The sequence below is a fragment of the Symphodus melops genome (genome assembly GCF_947650265.1).
Source record: "Symphodus melops genome assembly, chromosome: 14".
NCBI classification, from domain to species: domain Eukaryota; kingdom Metazoa; phylum Chordata; class Actinopteri; order Labriformes; family Labridae; genus Symphodus; species Symphodus melops.
In genome coordinates, this window is record NC_136704.1 from 19,874,066 (window position 1) to 19,891,942 (window position 17,877).

The following is a 17,877-nucleotide window of genomic DNA, read 5'->3' on the forward strand; positions in this document are numbered from 1 at the left end:
GTAGATTCAGTTAAAACAACAGCTGATGCTGCACACCTTGCTGGGCACCATGGGACCGCAGAGCATCTGGACATGTCTGTGAATTTGTCTGTCTTTGACAAAGTACATCAATGCAGGTTTTTTTTTATTATTATTTTCTTTTGGTTGAATATCCTCTTGCACATTTCACACAAAATATTATCTGACTAAAGAATGCATCAAAGCTAATAGAGCAACACAAGCTGAACTTGGTAAACCTGTCATTGACCATATACATTTAATGTTATTTTCCTTGACAATATCATTAAATCCAGACTGAAAGCTTCATTGGCATATTGTTTTTGTACTGCTGTATAAAACTGTGATTAACACAAAGATTAAATCCAAAACATTAATAGCCATTCGTCCTTATTTAAAAAAAACAAACATTATGTCCACAGGAACCACCAGGTAAGACCATATTCCAAGTTCCAATGCTGTTTGATGATGCAATGTTGTGAGAAAAAATTATAGATTACAAAAATGATAGATTAGAAGTCACAACAGCTAAAGTTAGCTTATAACAAGCTAACATGTTAACTTTGACGTCTGCAAAAAAAAAAAAAGTATTAGCGAACATTGCCTTAAACACGTGGGAACAGTCTGAATAAAACATGGACATAGTGTCAGTGACGTAAACTATTGGCTTCTGAAGAAGCATTTTGAATCCCAATGATGGCTGTTGCCATGATGGAAATGGTGACTCAACCAAAAGTTTATTTCATCTCTAGTAACAGGCAAAGACATGGAGTAGAGGCAGGTGTTAGCCTGCCTGGCAAAAGACGACAGTGTTCTCACCTGTCAGTCAACTCAGCATGATGCAAACCAAGCTGTAAAGGTGTTCTATGTGCTGTCAAAATTGTTATTCTTGGCCCTAATTGATATTCATCAACTTTTGGATCCAGCCTCAAGTGGACACTGCATTTTTTTTGCACTTCTTTTCTGCACAGCATCATTTTTCAACACTGTATGTTTGGGCATGTGTAAAAACTGCAAAGGAGTCATGCACCTGGAGGGTTTTTAAATCGTTAATCTTACCTTTAAATATGGTCCAATATACCTCTTGTAATTTTGTTTACAGACAAGTGGAAAGACTAAATTTGGTTTTCATTTGTCAAATTCCCCAAATCGCTTGAAACACGGGCTTAGTTTGGTCTCAACACAGTTTAAACTTTATGATGGAAATCAAGCTTCTCATTCAGAGGGCAACATGAGAGGAAAATGGGCATTTGGCTTCTAGGTAAACATGGTTGACATGTTTCTTTTTTCACGCCACCTTTCTGTAGGATAGCGGCTTGACATTATCTGCATCATCATTGTCAGAATCAACATCTGCACAATGTTAAAGTAGGATAAACCCCAGCATTGGACTTGACATGAACTCAAATGTGTACCATAATCACAGATTTTAACAACCAAACACCCACTTTTCAACATCTTTCAAGAAGCAGTCACAGGATGTTATGCGTCCCGATAACAACCCCATATGGAAATTAGAGTCGACTGCATCTTCCTAAGAAGAATATCTGGTTTTAATCTGCCGCTGTTATCATCAAACTTATTAAAAAGGTTTGTTCTATTAAAACACTAATCCTGTTAGTGGATGATCAAACAAAGTTGTATTGCCTTTGCTCTATTAATGTTCTTAGAAGAGTCTCGATCAATGACAAACACAGACATTAAACATGGCTGGCTTAAATCCAAGGGATTATTGCAAAAGTTTTGTTTTAGATCTTGCATAACTGTCTTTGAAATATAGTTGTTGGGTTTTTTTTAAGATAATCACATGTTCTCAGTATGGTGTTACAAAACAAACGTGAGTTTGAGTGTAAATCTGGACTGAAGGTTGGGGTGAAGACGGGACTTTTCCAAACCCAAATAGCGTCTTTTTTTAAAACCTTTTTTTATCCCCATGTATGAGGACATTTTTCTGAGGGCTGTTAAGGAATTGTTGGAAGATTTGTAGGGTTGTTTGGTCCTTATTATCTCAGACCATTCACACTACTGAAATGAAGTGCTGCTTTTGTGTAGAGCGAGATCAGTGTGTAGAAAACGAGTGAGGATGAGGCAGGTGAGTGCAGAGTGTTTCTACTTCATATTCTAGTCGCCTGGCTGACATGTATTGATTCAATTACATCATAGTCAGAGCATTACCGTAGCCTGTTGGTGTTACATTTCAATAAGTGCTGCACTGATCAATTACTTTTTTTAGAATTTACATTTTTAATGTATCTGATATCAAAAATGTGTGGAGAAAATTCCTGGTTTAACTACTGTATAATCTAGTGTACACAATGCACTTTTAACACCTATTGTTTCATCTTCAAATAAGGCTTATTCCCATTCACCCATGCCATTGTTAAACAAGTATAAAATGCTGAGACATGCACCTTCAGGATTGTAACTTCAGCCGCCACCATCACACACTGCACACCACCTGACGCTATTAAACGTTTGTGTAGTGCAAGTGGCAAATGCTCAAAATGTTCTAGGATACATAGTGATACAGGACCAGATCTTTTTTTTTTCCTTATTTGGTAAAAATCCTGCCTTCCAATAAACAGTGGTATACTGTTAAGTAAATAAACCTTTTGAAGTGCTGGTTTGATTTATAAGACTCTTCAATTAAAGACAACAAGTCTCCAGCTGAGGTGAGCAGTGCCACTCGTTGTGGGTTGTGGGGTCAATCCTTCACAACTATTGCCATTATCCCAGGCTGAGAGCGCTACAGTAGCCTGCAGGAGTGAAAACACCACTCAGTGAAAACAGATGGTATGATTCAAAGCTGCACAGAAACTGCATTGACTAAGATGAATGCAATTGAAATCTTCATGCAGGAAGGCAGTTGAAATTATTATTTTTTCTCCTCTGAAAACCCCCCCCTAAAAAACCAACTGCGTCTTAGCCTGACAGCCGTGGTAAGACCAATTCATTCAGCTGCAACATTAAACAAAGAGATGAAGAAAAGTTGCGTGTTTCAGAGACGATCTATATTTCAACCGTGGTCAATTCTTCTTCTGTCCATTCCTCGGTGATGTTGAGTTTACCAATGTTTGGATTCTTTTGAAAAGCTCCTCTGAAAGAAAAAATTTGCCTTCCTTAAACTCCCTTACACTGTCGACTGTTTGAGAACTTTCAGACTGGGAACAAACAGATTTCCTGAAGAATGCAGTCTTACTAACAGCTCAATTAAGAGAGCCACTTAACCCATCACTACCATTGATTATTCGATCAATTGACCAATTATTCTTGCTTTAATTTAGACACAGTTTCTAACCTAATCAAGTAGAAACGCTACCTAAGCTACCCTTTCATCAATACAGCACTTAAGTCTTATCATTGGTACTATTTACACTTGAAGTATGGAAATGGGACTTTTAGAGAGGAAACTAAGAAAGTTTAAACAAGTACTAACGTAAAAAAACAAGTTGATAAGTTATAATCCATGGCCGTTTGGGACTGCAGTGCTTGTATTTATGCAACTCGTCCAAGCACATGTGGGAGGCAGTAGTTGATCAGTTGATTTTGTTCGTCTCGAAAAACATGAACCTTTGAGACAAGTTTATAATATGAAGAACCCTGAAGGCTGTATTGCATTTAGACTTATTTGTATGTCATTGGAAAGTTTTTTGTTTCTTGGAGATGTGTTGTATCCATACAGAGACTGAGAAGTACCAGATGAATTTAACGACTTGCATCAATTAGTATCTTTCCCTCATACGACAAAAAAAAAAAAAAAAAAAGACAGAACAGATTTAGCCCAGCTGTACAGTATATGTCACTGTTGGGTATAAACTCCACATCACCAGCTAAATTAAACTGTCAGTCAAACATAAGCCATTTAAAATGATTGTTTTTTTCAGGCAATAACTGTTTCCTTGTCCTCAGTGGTAATAGGTGGTCTTGTATGTCAGCACTTTGAAAGATTGTCTCTGGGTGAAGACGTGGAGACAAGCGTAGCCTTGAGCACGTGTTCCTGAACAGCGGAAAATAATTGGATTATGTAAAAATGAATGCAAATGTTTCTGGAGAGAATCAAAAGGAACAACATTACAAAAGAAAATCACTGCTGTCTTTAAAAAATAATAACGAAGGTTAGCTGTCCTCAATGTGTTTAGATGGAGATACAGGATTTGGAAATACTGCCAGAGTTGTAAACATCTACTATACTCAGGGTCAGCTGTGTAAAAGACTGAAACAGAGTCCAACCTCAGAATGCACTACATAAAAATGGAGAGGAATTACTGAAGACAACCCTTCTAAAGTTCACAGGTGCAACGTTTCAACAGTCCTTGAGAGCTCCATATCCTCTAAGCCTCACCCAAAGCCACTGAGTATGATTTGAATGCATACTGCCCTATTCAAAGATCTACAAAATATTCCAAGAAATCCATTCCAGGGTTTCATCCTGCAGGGGAAGGACAGAACTACAAGCCATTATATATTGGATTTCTTTCTTTCTTTTCCAAACAGTACTGTAGGAGGTGAACTAACTAAAAGAAAGGAGTTCAACCTGAAATCCAATTCAATATTGTAGTTTAATTGAAGATGTGAAACAGATTTATTTGATATTAGATTAGAAAGTACTGCCCTCAGGTGGAAGGATCAATTACTACAAAAGATTGAACTGTATCATAGTCTCTTTGCTCTGTGCATAATAAGATAGATGCCGTGCGGGGGAACAGGGAGCAGTACAAACACAGACACACACACACACACACACACACACACACACATGCAGACAGAGAGATGAGAAGAACGGCAAACTTGCAATAGACATAGAATCCATTGAAAAATAAAAACAAACCCTGCAAATTGGGATTAAAAATTCCCCTTTGTCAAATGGGAAGATGTTTTTTTTTTCAATATGCACTCATGTAATTTCAGTTTTTCCAATGGGTTTATAACAAAATGAGCATTATTTGTGTGTGCTTAAGACAGAAAATGTGCTGCACAAGTGCAACATTGCATGTAGATATATCTTGAAAGAGAGTTTTGCCCACAAAGTCAGATACATTGCTGTTGTATTTTTCTAAGATTGTAAAACAGCTTTAAAAATAAAATGCTTGGCATTTGAAAATATGCTGTGCCTCCTCATCAAATCTCCGGCTTTACAAAAAGAATATAGAAATGTTTGTGTATTCTCCAGAAACACCACAGCACAATCGTTTGAAATACTTTTGTACGCGTCTATATAGATGTTGCAACAGTTTGCGAGACCTTTACAAGCTCACATCCAGTTTGAATCCAGGCAGTGATTAAATAATGGCATTGCAATGCACCTTCTGACCTTTTGTTTAAGCCGACAATATGTTTTACACTCTTCTGATATTTATAATGAAAGCTCTGCAGCACCGGCTCCACTGTGGAAGAAAGAGCAGCCTCCAGTTCACACTGACTAATGCCCATTTCTGTCCACAGCACACAACTGTCAGATAAACACACACACACAAACACAGCTCAAATGCATTTTACACAATTCTAATTCATATAGGCGACGCAAAATGAAAGCTGGTCAAAACAGCTGTGACTGGGAAACAACATACCACCTTTACAATGTGCTAACGAGTGGAAGTGATGCTGGCGGACTTTCAAAGGGTTGCCATAGTGATGGTGTTGCAGTGTTAGAGTCATGACCACACAAGCCTGAATCTAAACCCCACATCTCGGCTGTTCCGTGGTGTGTCACGACCGGTCCAAAGTCCAGCATGTGTGTTACATTACAGTCAGAGAGTACGACCCCTCCTCAGTCATTATCTGCATCACAGCACTCACAGCAGCAGCAAGTCTATGTATAGAAACTCTGATGTAATAATGGATACAGTGCAAACAGTTCGCTACTGATATGTGGAGTCAGCACAGCAATGATGACAGGTTTTGATTCTGGTTTATGAACACAGTTGGAACCCTTTGAACAGGATTCAGTTGGTTTAACTTTTCATCCTTACTGATCCCAACATCAAAATCCCAATTTTGCTTATAACGAGAAAATCAAAAAAAGGGCTTGTAAGTACATCAAAGGCCTTGTGAACCAACCACATCTGTCCAACTTTGGTTACCCCCCGTATAAATAGGAGTTGATGGATCAACAGAATTTCTTAAAAGTTGATTTAGGATTCAAAATTATAGTGACACAAGCTTCACCTCTACAAGCCTCATGGGCTTAGGAAAAGTAGCCTGATGTCTTCATAGCTAGTCATTGAACTGATATCACACCGCCAAGGCGAAGCCCAACAGCAGTGATTCCATTCCCCTAAGGGTTCAAAACAAGTCCTTCACATCAGAGAGCTTCTGCATCCAGTCGAAGCTTTCTCAACTTCTTCAATGCCTTGAATAACCTTTCAGGTGTGACAAGGATGTTATTTCAAGGTTCAATCTGCAATGAACTGTCGGTTGTAGCTACCATCAGTTTTGGAATGAAATTAGTCTTTTCAACAGGTGATTCCTATCTTTAAGTGTTGGGTTTGCAGCCCACTTTTCATTTGTAACCTCTTACTCCTGCCTACCTCTGCCTATTGTCATTAATAACATAAGTAAAAGTGAGGCAGTTGGCAGAAAAAAATTAAGAACTTATTTCCTGCTATAGGATGTTAAAACCAGTGAAAAGCTCTGTAGTAATTTCAACAGATACTTCTTTCTTTTTTTGACTAGAATCAGTGCAAATGAAAGATAAATCTAGCATTTTAGACTGTATGTCTTTAAAGGCGTAATTCACATGAGACTTCCTATTTCCACTCACCTCCTGAATCATAATACCAAAACAAGATACTATGCATGAACTCTGTGAAAGACGTTGAACATTTTACTCCGTTTGGGTTTCCAATTGTAGCTGACTCCTGTGTGACATTGATTCAGTCATCATATAAGAAGCCCTTGAGTGGACTTGCTTTTTGGTCTTATCTTGAATCTTTTGTTTACTGCCTGTGTTATTGTACTCATGGAAAGCAACCTTTACACACTCCTGTTGGCTAAGCTACCTCTGCTAGGACGATGATGGGAACTAGTCAGTTGGCCCAGCTTTGAAGTGGATGGAGTCAAACCGTTTTTAAACTTCCTTCCACAGAGGTTGTCTTATAGATTGATAGTACCCCAAGGTCCCTGGCAGTTGAGATGCTCCATGATGTGCTGGGATTTTATGAGTAAATATAAGGTTGAAGGTCAGTCTGGCGCGTAGTGAGTTGTAGCCCGAGATGAGGATGAAGTTGGGCATAAATCTTGTAGTTGATAATCAAGAGAAGATGCATTACATAATAGAATGCTAACTGCTAACTCCCTTAATGTTTAAATGAGCAACATTGTTAGCATTAAAATAGAAGTAAATATCATCTGTACTAAATATATCAGTGAGTAATGTCTTTCTCAAAAAAGAGTGAAGTCAAACTCATCCTTGTGTTCCAACTGTTGTCACAGCGCTTCCTTCAGCTCATGTTTCTCTCAGAGAAGCAAACATGTTTAATTTTTGTTTTTAACCATTAGCCCAGTCGGACACTGTTTTAAGGCGCAATTAGTATCTCATCTTGTACCACTAATGTCTATTTATGCAAGCATGGCATACAAATTGCATTCTATTGGTAGTATGACTTCAAATATGGCTTGCACTTTACTCTTAGCTTCCCACTTTTACCTTTCGCGTCTTCACTTTAGCTTCCCCTGTGGTCACATTGTAATCTCTGATGTTTGGAACATTATTATCTGGGCAAGCAGACATCTCTCCACCCATCCCAGAACATTTGGACACGAACACTTTGAGGTTGCATTACCACCGTTTTAGTCACCAGTGTCAGCACTAAGAGACAGAAAGGTAGAATGAAAGCTTTCATCAAACTCTCTTGGAGCCACAGAGGACATGGCAAGAGGGCGACCCAGACAGTCTCATTTAAATATGCAGACTAATGTGTTGAGGAAAAAAGTACTTTGGTGTTGGGGGACTTGCCAGTGCTTACAATGCAACATTCTGCATCTGAAGCGTCAAAATGGAAATACGATCAAATGAAATACATTGTGCAAAGATGTAACAAATGAATATGGTATACAAGTGCAAACCATTGGGGTAAAATATGTGACAATAATAGTATTAGAAAGTGACAGCTTTCATGATTACACCTGTTTCCTCTCATCCCTCTGGCTGCTTTTCTCTTCAAAATATCCTGTCCAGGGATGGTGTTAGCATAACTGTGTTGGATGCCAAGGGACCTGGTAGTTTAGTGCGATTTTCTGTGTGGTTTGCCAGACTGAGGGGCTTCATGAACCTGGAGAGGTAACACTGTAGCAGCGAGCCACTGGGACAGAAGCAGTGCTGCATATTATGATTTGAGAATCACAGAGCTGACATATTCTGAGGAGACAACATTTTCCAGCTCTTTATTAGATTTATATTGGAAGCCTGCTGAGAATAGTTGAGAGGGAAATGAAATGGTGCCAAAGCCTGAGTTAGCTCCCCATTGAGAGAGTAATTTTCAGTTGAAAGTGCAAGAAAAGGGTCAATTTTAGATGGGTCAAAATTGATTATAATAGAATGTGTAAATTGCAGACATGCAGGATCTAATAAATGCCCTGTAAAAGACAGTTTTACTCGTTCTGGTGTGACTAAATAACAATATCATGAAATAGCATGCATCAACATTGATTCATTGATTGAGCTTTTTTCCTGCAAATGGAGAAATTATTAAACCTCTTGTGAGGGAGAAAATGTATGAAATTGTATTTTACCAATTGAAAACAATCACTTATGTTTTACTAAATACATAACAACAATGCTAGCAAATACCCTACTCCAACAGAAAACATGGAGAAAACAAATATATTTAGGCAATAAATATTTTATTCAAAAAAGATTCCCCAAATGCACTAACAGCCGCATACATTCTACCTTGATTCTTCTCTGTCAACACTGAGCTCTAGTAAGTGCTCAATTTCATGGCTGATCGGGTGTTGCACTTGTTTAAATCCAATGTTGGTAATGCAAAAGAATAGAAATGTGTCTTCTTTGTGGAAGCTGGAAATGTTAATGAGGCCGAAAGTGTGTCCATTGAAAAGGTTAATGGCACTGTGCTCTCTTCAGGGGTGACATTTTGGTAATATGGGTGCCTGAATCACTATAAAAGGATTTGCTGACCTGTACATCATTAACATCGTTAGCAGATGAGGTTGTTCATTTTTCAGGATTTCTACTAAACATTGATCAAGAACATACTGTATCTATAAATTTGAACTGAGACATAATCCTGTTTTAACAGGAATTTGAACAATTAGCGTAAAACATCAATTTCCTGTATTGAATGTGTTTTATTTAATGATTTGTTTGAGTATGTTAGATTTGAATCCAGAAGCATTAGATGTACATCTAGCAGGAGACTTTTGAAATAATCAGACACTGAAAAAATTAAAATGTTCACTAGTTAAGGCAACTCCTAATGAAGCAATACTTGCACTCACTTTTTAATTAAGCACACAGACAGATAAACCGTGATGGGTGCAGTTAAATTAAGGGTGGTAAAAAACAAAGATAAAGCCTTCTGAATGATGTTCTTAATGTCATGTATGTATGAAGTGGACTGACTCGATTTCTTTTTGGTTTGCTAGTTGGGGAAATGCTTTTTTCAATTTTCCCCCTAAAAAACCTGAGTTTAAATCCAAATCCAAAAACAATTACTGATTTTGCACTGATGAAGTATGTTACCTAATCTGCTGTAAAGAAAAGCTTCAGCTTAAGTCTGAAACATGTGATATGTGAGGACTATTGGTGACACCATATGCAGAAATGAACAACATAAAAGATGGAAAATCTGATATATTCAGAAAAATCTGTCAGAAGTCTCATTCATGGGCTTCTTTCTTTGGAATACTAAATCTGTCAATGATTTATCTTTATATGGAAATATCTTTGTATTCACATGGCGAAATCGGCAATGATTCTTTCACTAGATGTTGAAGTGTTGCAAATCTATTCTGTAAGTAAAGCAGTGTATTTTGAATATGCACGTTGAAAGTAAGTAGACACTGTAGAAAGTTTGATGTATTCCAGCTCAGGGCAATGGCTGGTTTTGACGTACTGAGTTGAACAGTACAGGACACTTAGGATTCATGGCCTTTGTAAAAGAGTCAATATTAAATTATTGTAAAAAACAAACAAAAAAACCCAACATTATTTGTTTGTGAACTTAACCATAAACGTTTTTTGATGTATTCATATATTGAGACAGACAGAAACCAGTTATACCGTATCCTCATCCAAACTTGTTTTTATTGGATTTTTTTGCCAAATCTGTTATTTCTGTATACTCCAATGTGAGACTTAATGGAGAACCGATGGTGCCATTTGGAATGCTGATTGACCAATCATTTGGCTCAACTGAACCACTTTTCATTCACCAACACAGTTTCACAAGATTCAAGTGTAGGTTCAGTAAGCTTGTTCAGTAAAAAAGGAAAACCTTATCAGCAACAAGGTCAGCCCTCTCCTTTCTCTTTACTTTTGAGTACCTATCATTTCTTTGTAAAATATGCACTTAACAGGTTTGTGAACAGTCCTTAAAAGGAAACCTCTTGCCTTCAGTGCCATTTTGGAGGACTCCTATTGGTGAGATAAAGTACTTGTTGAATATGAGTGTAAGGCAAAGGAAATGAAGTATGAAAGAACTCATAAAGCTTTTACAAGCAATAAAACCACGATTTAGCTGCAGTTTTACTGAAATAGAGATGCATGCTATTATATCAACACATATTAGAATATACAGTACTTCAAACTGTAAAGATTTGTTGCAGAGGAATAACTTCACACAGTCCCACAAATGATGCATATAGCCTTAAAAAATTACTTCTTACTGTTCAGTTTGTTTTCTTATTTCAGTACTTTAAAGGTGGCAGCTGTGTGAGATATCAGCTCCAGATGAGGTCGAACACCAGCACCAATAGACAGAGGTTTCCAATTACCCAACAGTGGAGGCAGAAGGAATGCAGAAACAGGTGGCGCCTTTAATTGCTTTTTGCAACCCCAGAAGCCGAGTGTAAGAGGGAGCAGAGCTGTGGGAGGTCCTCTGGGAGACGAGACATTCGCCAATGTCTTTGTAATTGGTTTTAGTGAAATATAATTCTGCAGCAGGGAATGAGCAAAATAGATTCTGTGGTACTTTTTTAAAAAATATATAAAAAGTAAAGGTCAGGGTGGACAGTTTGTTAGTTAGTGATTTGTGGTTCTGACATGGGAGTATTGGATCAAGGCCAATCAACATCATCAAGATCAAAGCAACAAATACCGTTCTCACCCATTCATTGTTTAGTGGTGTGCTTGTACACTCACTGGAGCTCTGCCACTCTGGGAGGTCCAGTGAGACTAAATAATGTTATCCACATAATGCCATCACTAGATCACAATATATATGTATATATACATTTGTCTTATTTAACCTTTAAAATGTTTTACCTTTACCTTGTGGACAAGACTTTGTAAGTATTTAAACTAGTGGTAAATACTTGTAGTTATATTGGTCATCTTGTTTTTATTCCCCTCCATTCCTCTTTTTATTGTTATTAGTTATTGTTCTTTGTTTTAACCTGTACTGTAGCACTTTGAGATCTGTTGATGAAAAGGGCATTATAAATAAAATTTAAAAAAATGTATTATATCATAGGTTGTACAAATGAATTGGACATAGCAAGTGAAACCATTAAAAAAAGTCAGTAGATCATCACTCACAACAGGCTATTCCATTATAAGTCTGATTGTATTAAAACAGATTATAAAGCCAAAAAAAATACTCAGTGATATAAAAAATACTCTGTTTTTCAGGTTTTTTGTGCCAATGGTTTGTTATATATGTAATACTGCACGATATTTGTAGTTTATGGTTCCTTGGTGCGATAATAGCTTAGTCCATAGGGACTTCGGTTGGGAACCGAAGAGGGTCGCTGGTTAAAGTCCCAGTGTGGAACAAATTATGGAATTGGGTCTGGTGGCTGAAGAGGCGACAGCTCATTTTCCCAAGAACTGCAGAGGTACCTTTAACAAGGCAACGAAACCCCTGATGACTTGAGGATCTTGTTGGAGTACAACCCCTGGTCTGTGTGTAGTATGTTCAACATATAACATTTGAATTTCCACCCAGGGATGAATAAAGCATGTCTTAAAAAAATGTCTCAAAAAATTAAATTGATGATAAAGAAAAATATACATTAGATTGCACATTGTCATTAAAATGTTAGTACCACAACAAGCTCCAGTATCAAACAGGATAGATATAGCAATCAGAATCAGAACCTGTTGTCCAACATCACTTTTTGTTCCAGAAGATAAGATGACAGACAACATTTAGAACGTAAGGCTTCAAAAGGAAGGTTTCACAGGGGATTTCAACATGGCAATGTCCAATTTTATTTGGTTCTAAAAGGTCGGTGCATGGTTCCAATCATTGTGATCCCCTTTGATGCATCTATCAGGGCACTCAGTTGGGTGCATAAATGCAATTGCTTGCAAGTTGATTTCAAACATTGTTTTAGATAATGATGCAACGCCCCTTGTCCTTTTTCAGTCTTTCTGTTTCTGCTTTGGCCCAGACATCACTTTGTTCCAGGCCTGTCTCATACACTGAGTGGATAAGATCATGTAAAAGCCAGCTCTCAATACTGCTACAGTAACATGCACTATCTTCAAAATGTGCTTACATAGTGGTGAGCTTAAGTAGAAAAGAAGGTTATGTTTTGGACTTGTGTATCTCAAGTGTTTCATCTTCAAGGCTGGAAAAGACTACTGGGAGTCTTACATTCATTTTCAATATCAATGAGATATCATTTGAGTGGATATGCTGATTTCCAAGGTTAGAAAAGGATGCATATTAATTTGTTTACACTTACAAAGTGGCAAAACAGCATTTTTTTTTGTAACCTTTACATTTCTTGGTCACAAGTGGTGATAACACGTTTTGCATTACAACACCAGTGTGTAGTTTTGCATTTGTGTTGTTGAGTTGGTGTGTTTGTCCATGTTCGTCTGATGTGGGACTGCTGGCAGCGATTGGTCTGTTTTCCCATTTCCCCTCTAGCTAATCACTAGAGTCCCCGTAAATCCTTGGTATCACCACAGGATCAAGAGAAGGCCTCAAAGCCCCAGGGAGCCTATTTCCTCAGAGAGCAGAACACAAACTGGAAAGCTCCTTGATATATTTGCTGGCCCAGGGATGGTCAAGACTTCAGGGCTTAAAGATGCTCTATGACATCACCTTGCTGTCGGTCTTTCGAAGCCAAGTTCACAAACAGAAATGCTCAATCAGATGTTTAAAAAGAAAAAAAAAAAAAATGTCTGGACTCCAGAGCAAGGTTATAATGACAAAAGGAGGAAAATAAAATGATTTACATCTACAGTAATAGGAGCAATAAGTTCAGAGATAGGATCACATTGTAATGTTACCCTCCAAACCTGTGTTTTCCAGCTGCAGTGGCTGTATTCCAGCTGGTGTGGTTACACAGAATAATTAGTTTGGTTGGAACAGCACCTCGGGGGGCTGGATTAGCTCTTGGAGGGCAGTTTCTCTGGCAGCCCAATGTTCTGATGAGAGCCGAGATACACTGTCATGCACCCAGCACTGAGAAGCTTTTGATGGTTTTAAAAGCCTTGAGCAAGTGACAATTACAGCCTGAATGGCAAACAGTGTCAAAGGGAATGAGATGCGCTGGACTCCAAAGCTGAAGGTCACAAGGGAGGCGGCCTGTTGTAGAGCTGTGCATTACAATGTTGAATAATGGACACATTCCAGAGAGGACGAGTAGCATCATAGTAAACAGGATAAGAGTAAAACATATATACATTTAGTTATTGCAATATTATTTTTGTATTACTGTATCAACTCTTCAAATTAAAACAACTTGTTATTTTATATTTTTATTACAAATGTATTATGTATGATATAACAAATAGCTAGTTGAGCAAAAAACAAATAAAGCATACACTCAAAAAAGTCACTTTATCCAATAGAAGTCGATATAAACAGAGATCTGCAACAACTGCAAAAATGCATGTGGATAATACTGACAATAGTGACCCATAGGAACGACAATTCAACTTTCTTACACAGCACATGTATGCAATACGACATTACAGTTAAATAACAGAATGTTGCTTTTCACATTTTAATAAAAAAGCAATATCATAAAGGTTATAGTAATCACATGTGTTGAAGTTATAAAGACACGGGTAATTGCAAAAGAGATTGCTCTGGATTGAAGTATCTCTCGAGGCATGTTCATATAGGATGCATCTGCACCTCACAATTTATATCTTATACCAAGGGTCAATGTATGGGGGGGAAAAAAGAGATTGGATGTGATATGTGTGCAACTTTCAAGTAGGACTCATAGACTGGATGCCAACACAAACCTCCAATTAATGTTTGCCCTCCCATTAACCCAAACTACAATCATTCCTGAAAGCAATGTTCCTAAACCTTTTCAAGACCACGGTAATGCTAGACTATTTCCTATCTTAGCCAGCCCTCTTTTATGTTTACATATTGGCATCTAATGCAAAACACATGTATATGTCTCTGGAAATCAAACTTCACGAAATACATTTTGTTCTCCAGTTTGGCTGCGATGCACCAAGTGGCAACCTCTGGTGTTGAAAAATGAAGTCAATGCAGAGAGCAAAAAAAAGCTGCAGTCTCTCAGGTGTCCACTTCAGGAGTGGACAGAGGCAGCTATGCCTCTGTGGTAGAGTCTGTTGTCTCTCAACCAGAATGTGCAGGGTTCATGTCTTGCTTTGGCCAGACACTAAACCCCACTTTGTCCTGCTGCTTAGATGGCAGAATATACATGTGTATAAATGGAATAGTTCATGTGTTATGGTAGCCACTGCCATTGGTGAGTGAATTGTTATGAATGGGTAGGTTTGAGATGTGGTGTAAAAGTGCTTCAAACACTCAAGTCCATTTACCATCAACCATTTCAGGACTCCAAAAATCTGTAAGTTCCATACACATTCCATTATGGAAATGTCAATGTTAACAGCTGAAATGGTAAACAGAGCAATTCTGGTCTTTTTTAATTTATGATGGTAATGAGTTATACATAATTAGAGGCGTGGCCGCTCTGTAGCGGTTAGCCAGGATGCTTAAGGCTGGCCTCAACTTGGGCTTTTTTCATGTTGTTAGTTTGACCAAAAACTTGTTATTCTGCATTTCCCATACGCCGTGGATGTTCTTCCAAAACAGCCCTTCAAGAACCAATGAGTGCATCGCTGAGACTTCATTCAATGATAGCAGTGCTGAAAATGAGAAAAATCGGAATTTAATCAACTTAATGAAACTTAATTGGGATTTTTTTTCAAAATTATCTCAAGAATCTAATTTATCTACTTTTCGTGTTGCAGTGTTTCACTTCAATGAAGAAAGTCAATAATCTGATTAATGCTTATTCTCTTGTACAGAAGTGTTATTTGGATAGTGTAGTTTTCTTGAATGTGTTTACTGTAAGACAGTCGTGATTAATTACCTGCCAACATATACCAAGAAAAAGACCACTTTTCTGTTTCTAAGGCATTCACTGCTGAGATTGCTCTAAGTCCCTCTTTCTATTTTGTTCATTTCCTTTTTTTTATCAGACACATTCCTCCCCACAGTCTTTTTAAATGATGTATTTGCACTTGTGAGATGGTACTTCTTTTTTACTCAAGTGTACCATTTTTACAACAAACACTCATCAAAGAAAAACCAATAAAGGACTGGAGAGCTCCATTCATGATATCAGAGATCAAACACATTTCTTCCCCAAGAGGGAATTGTGCACCGAGTTCCTCACCTCCCCCGGAGCAGCAGGTATGTGCTGTATGTTTACCTCCGTGCTGCATGTGTCAGGTGTGCCTGTTCTACCGTGGAGCATGTGCACCATAGCATACAGCTGTATTGGAGCTTAAAATGTGAACACCGAGCCATCGAGAGCATCTCACACGGTTTTTACCGTGGCAGATTTGTTTTACAGCATTCCACATATAAAACATAGACGAAAAGGCTTACTGGACTGAAAGAAAGGATCATGAAAGAAGTTTTTAATCTTCAAAATCTACTCAAAGTATAACAATTTGATTCTCTGTGGTTTTCATTTGCATAATGTGATGCCTATGTCCCATGTGGAGAAAGGAATGCTTAAATAAAACCATCACAGCATGCTTTTCTTTCAATCTTGCAAAACAGTTTGATGAATATGTATGTCGCAGCAAACAGCAAATCTGTAAAAAAAAAAAAAATCTGACTGACATATTGCACAAAGGCATATCCGCATGAAGGCAGAAGAGTTGATATGGTTCAATTTTACAGTTTATTAACCACCAAATTTCTATTTCACTGACCCTGAAAAGTCAGTACCTGAAACAGTGCTATCAGTATTCACAACCCCAGTTCCACAGTGCCTTTGATATATATTCTTCCCTAAATAGTCTTGCCAGTGACGGATACTTCTGACAGCTAGAGCACAAGGCATACTACATCATTCTTTGTTCAGTCTTCCTGCATGGAAATTACAGTTCAATCATTGTTTTATTCCTCAGCAGATGGAGACGAAATTTTCTTTTTTTAAATATATCTCTTTATCGAAACAAACCTAAAGGAGTAAATGGGACAAAATTAGAAGTCTTGACTCCAGACTGAACCAAATGAGCAGAAAATGGAGTGTAAAATATGAAGACTTTGAGAGGTGTTTGTAAAAGTCAAAACTGGAGATATTTAATGTTTAAGTCAAGGTTTATTTGAGGACACAGTCGTGAATGATTAAGTTTTCCATGCATCTTCATATTAAGAAGGGAAATCCCAACTGGAGGCCTCGGAGTGATAAAATTAGACACACGGTGAGGGGTTATGCAGACTCTCCGGTTTGTTTTTAACCAGCTGGCGTTTGCAGGGGTTCAGACTAATACAATTTGGAAATGAGGCAGGGAAGGCTTGCTCACCTTTTTTGTTTCATTTAAAGGTGCACAGCTACTGTATAAGTGTGGGAGCTTTCAGGGCTTAAAATGAGAGACCAAAGACGGAGATGTAGTGGGAAGGAGTTGTGAGCTTTGCTAAAAATCTATATTGAGAGCACACTAGCCATTTTAAAGATTTGAGACTGTCTTACAATTTACCAAGCTCATCCCTTTTTCTTCATCTTCAGCTTCGGTCATCTATAAAGGTACTATATGGAGTATTACAGAGCACTCCTTTGAATTCTACTTTTACAGCACAGGACAAAATATCAGTGTGGTTTCCCAACTACACGCTCTTACATGTGAACTCCTCATCAAGCCCTTTCCATTGCACAAGTATAGACTGAGGACTTGAAGCATTTTAACAGAGAAAACTTCACTTGTCTGGGAGAGGATTTGGTCTTCAATTGTGACTGTGCCTTGAAATGTCCAAGTCACCATCAGATTTGTTCAATTACATTTGTAGGGCTTACCTCACTCCTAAGGCTTATCTCATGAAACATGTATCATCTCCAAACTGCATTCTGTGCACAAATGGACTCTTGGGCTCCTACATATGTACTGGGAATGGAGGGTTGTGGAAAAAAAATGTGGGTGTGAGGTTTGTACTACTCTGTCTGATGTGTGGGGTATAACAGTTCTATGCTTTTCAACTCTGTAACAATCAACTGTACAACCTCATTAATGGACTTGAGTTTTTCTATTATTCTAACTACTCAAAGCACTTTTACACCGCAGGTCACACCTACCCATTCATACTCAGTGGTTGCTATGTAATCCATCAGAAGTGCCTATTCCAAACATACGCCACCAAAGGAGCAACTTGGGGATAAGTGTCTGGTCCAAGGACACACCGGATACGTGGCTGCAGGAGGGGGGGGTTGAACGCCCAACGTTCCAGTTGAGAAACGACC